The 7,192-nt window shown below is 49.3% G+C and overlaps 1 protein-coding gene across 2 annotated transcripts in view; it reads right to left on the bottom strand.

Annotated features, from left to right (window-relative positions):
- MAPRE3 (microtubule associated protein RP/EB family member 3) overlaps window positions 1–7,192 on the bottom strand; it is a 45,468-nt gene that overhangs the window by 5,512 nt on the left and 32,764 nt on the right. The window lies entirely within an intron of this gene.

The following is a 7,192-nucleotide window of genomic DNA, read 5'->3' as shown; positions in this document are numbered from 1 at the left end:
GGCCTGGGGAGCGGGTGTTTGTGTTGGGGTGTGGCGCATCGAGACTGGAAGGGGCTGGTAGCGACGGGCTTTGGTTACCATGAGGAGGAGTCTGGACTCTGTTTAAACAAGGGAAGCCATCAGAGGATTTTAAGCAGACAGTACTTGACCAGATTTGGGTTCTAGAAAACTGACTAATCTTCACATCTGCTCTGACTTCATACCTTATAATCCCTGTGGCCTGATGGCCGATCCACAGGCACCTAAATTCTGCTTATCCAGAAACTTCCCTCAATAAATGCTTCTGCTCTTGTATTCGTTATCCCAGTGAATGTCACCACCAGGCACCCAGTCACCCACGCTGGAAACCTGTGGGGTCGTCCCAGACAGCCTACTCCCCCCCATCCTCAGAGCCCACCATTCAGTGAGCCCGGCTCCTCTGCCTTCCCAGTGTGTCCTGCTCTTCACCTCGACTCCTGCTGCCTTGGGGTTTCTGCATCCATTCTCTCCAGCCAAGGCTAGCAGAAGCCTCCTAGGGGGGTCTTCCAGCCCCCAGGCACCCCCTCCCCCTATTCCATCCCTGACACTGCGGCGGTCAGAATCTATGTGAAAGCAGCCCTGGCCACACCACCCATCCCCCCCTTCTCCCCCCCCACCCCCCGCCAGTGGGTGTAAGCGCCTCCTTACCCTCCCCCCATCCCCACGCAGAGGTCAAGTGTCAGTTGTTATTACTGACTTGCACTGTTAAGAGAGAGGGAAATATTTCTTGTAACTAGGTCTTTATAATAAATGGAGAAATAGGACTGCGTATTTCACGAATTGTGAGAGTACGTATTTCTGGAGTGAAGAATATTTAGGTTTAATATGCAGATTGTCTCCCTGAAGGAAGAATACACCCAGCCCACTTCCGGGTCCCCTGTGGGCATCTGCTCTTATAATGTGACCCCCTCCCCATCACTTATGAAACTCTTCAATGAGCCCCTCCCTCTCCAGCCCTGTCTTCTACTTTAATCCCCCAACCGGGAGCCCTGGGCAGCTCTCTACTCACCCTCTGCCTGGAATGCAGCCGCCACCCCCAAAGTCCACTCATTCTCTGCTCTAGAGGTTCTCAAACTGTGGTCCCTGGAGCAGCTTTGGTGCTCTATGGGCATCAGCTTGTTAGAAATTTCAAGTTAGAAATTCTAATTCTTGAGCCTCGCCCCAGATCTACTGAGTCAGAAACTGCACTTGACCGAGAGGGTCTACAGGCACAGTTAAATTAGAGAAGCTGCTTTAGAGAAGAGGCTCAGTTGGTATCTGCTAGGCTGTGCTCCCCCATGGCCTCACCCCAAGTATATATAATGGAACCTCGCTAGATGCACATTTAACTTCAATAAATTTTTTGAAGAAAAATCAAGAAACCCTCTTGTTTATTCTTAGTCCTTCCTCCTCTTAAAAATAGACCTTGTCCTTCATTGCCCAGGGAAAGGGAAGCCAGACAGAGCCAAAAAGCCAAGAGCAACAAAAATTATCATCTTGGGAGCTTCTAAGGACACAGGAGCTGACAATTCCAGAGATTTCTGAGGGTAATTTTGACTGCACTTGAGTCCCCTCTTACACAGTGGTTTTGAGCCACTGCCCTGTAACCTGACCCTTGCACTAACCACTGGACTTGCTGAAATGCCTGCCTCCCTCATCAGTAAGCATCTCAAAGCCAGCAGTGGTGTTTCCAGGGCTGTCACAGGCAAGGTATTCAGCAAATTTGTTGAATGACTAAGTGACACCTCCTCACCTTTTCTCCTCTTTCTGAACCATCTTTTATCACCTTCTGGCCGGGACCCTCCCTCCCCTACTCAACCTTCTGGACTCAGCTTGGGCTCCATCTCCTCCAAGACACGTTCTCTGAGCCCCTGTGCAGGGAGACATGGCCTTCATCTGTGTCTCTCTGTCACCCTGAGCTTACTCAATCATGGTGTTGATCACATTCTCTTGTCTGTCCCTTCCACCTGACTGTAAACTCAATGGCCAGGCTGTTTCATTCACTTTGGGGTTCTAGATCAATTCTCAGTGAATGACAATCACAGAGACTAGAGTTAGGAGAGTGCTTCTTAATTTCCAGGGAACTCACCTAAAGTAACCTCAGCAGGCATGGCAGGAGCGCCTGGACACCAGACTTGATTAGAGAGGCAGATGAGTAGGGTCAAGGCAAGTGCATTGTATTTTGATGAGTATTTAGTTAGGGACTCTGAGAAATAGAAAGATTTGCCCTTGTCATCAAGGAGTTTATAGTCTCACTGGGGAGACCAATGCACAGAAGAACAGTATAACCAAATGCCCCAAAGTGTGGTGAAAACGGTAGGTGCTACAGAAAGTCAGGAAGGAGAGAGCATGCACAGCTGGAGAATGGATTTGAATGGCCCCAGTAAGAATGGTCAGAACCTGCCAGGACTTCAGGGGTCTGCAGAGGCCTGTGGGATCTGAGTGCAGAGGGGACAAGCCATTCTGGATACTGGCCTACCACAGGCTTCGGGACTCATTTCTCCATGAGGTCTTGGCGGCGGCTCTGTCCCTGTGCTCCCGGGGTACAGCGTCTGGGCTGGTCAGGGGTGGTTCTGGGAGGTGTAGGGTGGTCTTAGGTTGGCCCTGGGAATTCCTGAGCCACTTAGGGATTTTTTTCCTGTTTACTGTGTATGAGTTTCAAGTGCTGATTATTGAAGAAAAGCAGAGGCACTGGTCCTAGTCTAAACTAATCCTCCAGTTTTTGACTGAAATCATTTGAGCTTCAAGGGTCTTCTAACCTGAGGGCAGCCTTCCTGCGGTTCCCTAGCCTCTCTAAATATTATATATAACCACATCATGTATATTATTACATAGTATATATGCAATTATATATAATACACTATATAAATATACATTAGTATATATTTATATATAACGTAGTACATATTCATATATAGTATGTATAACTGTATATGATACACTACCTATGATATATACCAATCTATTTATATATAATGTATAGTATAGTTGGCTCTCAGTGTCCATGGGAGATTTGTTCCAGGACCACCGTGGATAGCAAAATCTGTGGATGCTCAAGTCCCTTATGTAAAATGGCATGGTATTTGCAAATAACCTATGCACATCCTCCTGTATACTTTAAGTCATCTCTAGAGTATTTATAATACCTAACACAATGTAAACATTATGTAAATAGCTGCTGGTTCATGGCAAATTCAAGTTTTACTTTTTGGAACTTTCTGGAATTTTTTTTCCAAATATTTTCCATCTATGGTTGGTTGAATTCATGACTATGGAACCCACGAATACGGAGGGCTGACTGTATAATATATTTAGTGTTATATCTATATATATGCGTGTGTATAACTATATATTTTATAGTTATTTTATTTTATATCTATATAATTTAAAAAATCCTCCTGGTGCACAACAAGGTATTAGAACCAAAGTCCTCATCTGATGCATGTGCTTGGCTGGGATTGCCTGGCCTGCATTGCAATGGCACAGGCTGGGATATTGGGGTGTTTTGCGACCTCCCTGGGGTACAGCGTTGGCTATTTTCCTCCTTGGTAAGTATGAAAAATCTCTAGTCTCCCTTCCAGAACACAACTAAAGACCTTGCTATCAGGGCCCTAAGAGTCACCGAAAGCTACACAGGTACTAGAAAAATGCCCAAATCTTCTCAGCTTGGCCAGAAATTCCCAGCTCTGTCCGTGCCTGATGATGGAAGGGCATTTTCCACACCTTTGATTAGTCTGAATCTAGGGTCCCCAAAGAGCCAACAGTGCCTGTAAGGAGAAAGTTAGAAAAAAATGGCTCCTCTCAGGGCCAAACCAGCAGTTATGCTTTTTACCTCCTGTGGCGCTTTTGGGGAAGTGGGTGTGAGTGGGCAGTTGATAACGTGGAGCAGAGCTTTGTCTCCACTTAACGACTGGCTCTGGTTCTTTCAGGTGATGCTACCCTCTGGCCCAGCTGAGGTCCATTTTGGCTCAGGAGGACTCTTCCAAGACACTTGGGAGTCTCTGCAAGGATTCTCAGTCACACTTGCTGGGCGGCGGGGGTGGGGTGGGGTGGGGTTTACACAGCACCAACACTGTGCCTGGATGTCCAGTCAGCATGAAGGAAAAAGATCAGGAAGTAAGGAGCTGTCTGAACAACCAGGAGGCAGTGTGAAGTTCTGGGTTAGACAGGGCAGGCCCTACAACAAGGGCTGAAAGGCCGGCAGAAGCATGCTAAACCCAAGCGTCCTGCTCAGGTTTCCTGCTGGACGTTAAAGAGCCCTGTAGAATGTACAGGAGAAAGGGGGGTGGGGTGGGGTGGGGGTGGGGGTGGTGGGCGGCGGTCACGAAGAAACCAGCCTCCTAGTTCCCTTATTCCTCATCATGATGGGGAGGGCCGGATGCCCTTTTAATTTTCCTCTCCCAGATTTGGCCCTATAAATACAACTAAATTATGGCCAGCAGGTGGCACCCAGGTCCTGGGCAAAGACTCCTTTAAAAGTTTCTCCCATCCCCAAATCCCTCTCTCCCTAGCTCAGTTTAGAAAAGGGAGAGCCCCTAACTTTGACCTTGTCCCTCAAAGAGGAAGCCTGGTTTGGCCAAAACCTGGTGGTGTCAGGGCACGGGCTTGAGTGGAGTCCTTGTTCCTGACCCAGGTGTCCTCTGAGAACTGAACCAGCTGGAGTGGCCTAGGGCATTAGGCCTACTCTAAGATTCTGGACTCCACTAAACCAACCTCCCGGTTCCCCAAAGCCATAAGTTAAACTCATCAACGGGTCCAACTTCTGATGACTTACTGTATTGGGGGTTGACTCAGGCCTCGATTCAAATCAGAGCAGCTTCTGGGGGTGGAGGAGGCCTATAAAGCGTTTGCCCAAGCATCTAGCCCTAAGTGGACCAGTTGCCTCCAACTCCAGCAGAGACAATGTCTGAGACAACTCTTAAAGTTGACTACACCTGTAACCAAGGGCTGCTTCACCTCCCCTGAGAGAATGGTAGGCAACCACCCAGAGGAGGCAGGCTCTGTTCCAAGGGCTACAATAGCAGAGGGTCTTCCAACCCCGTCCCTGTGACACTTCCTTTCCTTTCTCTTAATGCTCAGCGGCCTAAATCAGAGCAAGTCGTCCTGCACTAGAGCTGTGCAAAATCAAGTCGCTCTTCCTTCCCTGGTGCCATGGTGTGGGAGGAGCACAGGGTTTGGGTGCAGATGGCCTGGGTTCATGCTCTGGCCTTGCCAGTGGTTGATCTTGAGTCTGAGCAAGTCGCTGCACCCAGAGCCTTCATCTCCTCATATTCGAAGTTGAGATGATAACTAAGGCTTTTTGGAGAAAAATGTTATAATCCACAAGAGTAGCATTCATGGTGGGAACTTCAACCACCAAGGCAGACCAGGAGAGAAGCTATTGGAAGGTGGGCAGGCCTGAACGTACCCCTCCCGTGCACGTCCCCACTGAGGGGGAACGACCATCACCTGCGGGAGGGCAGGTAGAGTTGAGTTTCGGGGACGCGCAGAATCAGAGTCTGCACAAGAGAGGACAGAGACTCAAATGTTGAACCTTGTCAGGTTTGTTCTGGACATTGTTAGGTAGACTTGCTGGTGGGAAGGTTAGAGTATTAAATGAGCAGTCTGTCAAAAAGGCATGGAAATAAAACTGGTGGATTGGCTGTGGCGGGGGAGGGGCTCTGAGAGCAGAGAAGGGCTGGGCCTGGGGTTGAGGGAAAGTAGGCTGAATGATTCATAGACTCCAGTTTCAGAGGAGGGGAGCACATGCCACTTGGCCAGATGACAGCTGTCAGCCACACGGGCTGAAGAAACATCATTTGAAAGGAAGATAAAGTGACATGGCTTGAACGTGCCCCCCAAGACCAGAACTGCTTTTGAAGCATGAAGGATCAGTAAGGAGACACCAGGCCCGCTAGGCCACAGACACAAACGTTCTTTTCCCCACACATCCCAGCAGCCGCTGCAGCCCCCCTCTCTATGTTCAGGCTGCAGATGGGCCAGCAATCCCCTCCCCAGGGGTGTGCACAGAGCTGGACTGAGAACCAGTCCGACCGGGGCATCCTCCCAGCAGGTACCGAGTTCTGTTCTCAGATCCACCCCAGAGCCCTGCCCTGAGGAGTCCGGCAGCTATATCGCCATGTTATATAGTTTCTCTTTTCCTTGCATCAGAGGAAGAGGTGTTTTTCAATCTCTTGCTGAGCATCCAGGGGCTTCATGCTGCATCCATGTGCTGCATCTGGTTGTGTATGGCCAGCAGGTGCAGCCAGCTTTCTACTCTCCTGCTCCTTGGGGTCAACGGATAGGGAATGTGGCCAGAAAACCACACTTTCTGAGCCCACCTGCCACCTGAAACCCCACACTGCAGTTCAGCCTTTCCCATTCATTCATTCATTCGTTCATTCAGCAATATTTTATTGCGTCCGGGGCCCTGAGCCAGTACTAATTAAGGAAAGAAATGGGCACCAGAGCTCCAGCATAGCTGCCAGAGGGCCACAACCAAAAGCCACGCCTGCCCCTGCTCTCCCCCTGCTCAGAACCCTGATTGGAACTCTGCGGGGAGCTTTCCAGGGTGCTGGGAAGAACATGAGTCAGACACATCAGTCATCCTCTGCCTGTCATGAAGGCTGTTCAGCCCCCAAAGTGGAGAGAAGATTAACCTCTGGTTGCCACCGACAGGGTCCCTCATTAACCCCACAGCAACCCCATGCTCAAGAGAATCATTCTGATTCTTCGGGCTTGAAAACTGAGCCTTGGATACTTCAAACTACTTGCTCAAAGTCTCACAGGCAGTTGGTGGCTGAGCCCATGGCCAAGCCACATGTTCTACCATTAAGCCTCGCTTCCCCACACTGCACAGCTCCACGAGCCCGCTGCTGGTAGCCTTGTTTTGATGGCGGCTCCCATCATGGAAGTTTGTTGACTTAAAAAGTAGGTGTTTGTGGAACTTAAAGATGTCCAGTAGAGGACCTTTGGAAAGAAAGGTTAAACCTTCTACCTGCCCACCGACACGGATCCTACTAAAAATGGATTAATTTTAGCAAGTGAGGAGTTCTCTTTACTCCCCTCCCGGATTTCCATTAACCCTTTGAGTAATGACCAGATAGAGCAATCTGGCCAGGACTCCCCAAAGGACTCCTTCCCCGGGACAGCAGCTACAAGGGGGCATGGCAGCATTATCCAGATCTGCCTCTTCAGAGTTTAGATCGTGTTCAGC

The sequence above is a fragment of the Lipotes vexillifer genome, unplaced genomic scaffold, assembly GCF_000442215.2.
Source record: "Lipotes vexillifer unplaced genomic scaffold, Lipotes_vexillifer_v1.1 scaffold717, whole genome shotgun sequence".
NCBI classification, from domain to species: Eukaryota; Metazoa; Chordata; class Mammalia; order Artiodactyla; family Lipotidae; genus Lipotes; species Lipotes vexillifer.
The sequence above is the reverse complement of the archived record's forward strand: the minus strand, read 5'-3'. Positions and strand labels throughout refer to the sequence as shown.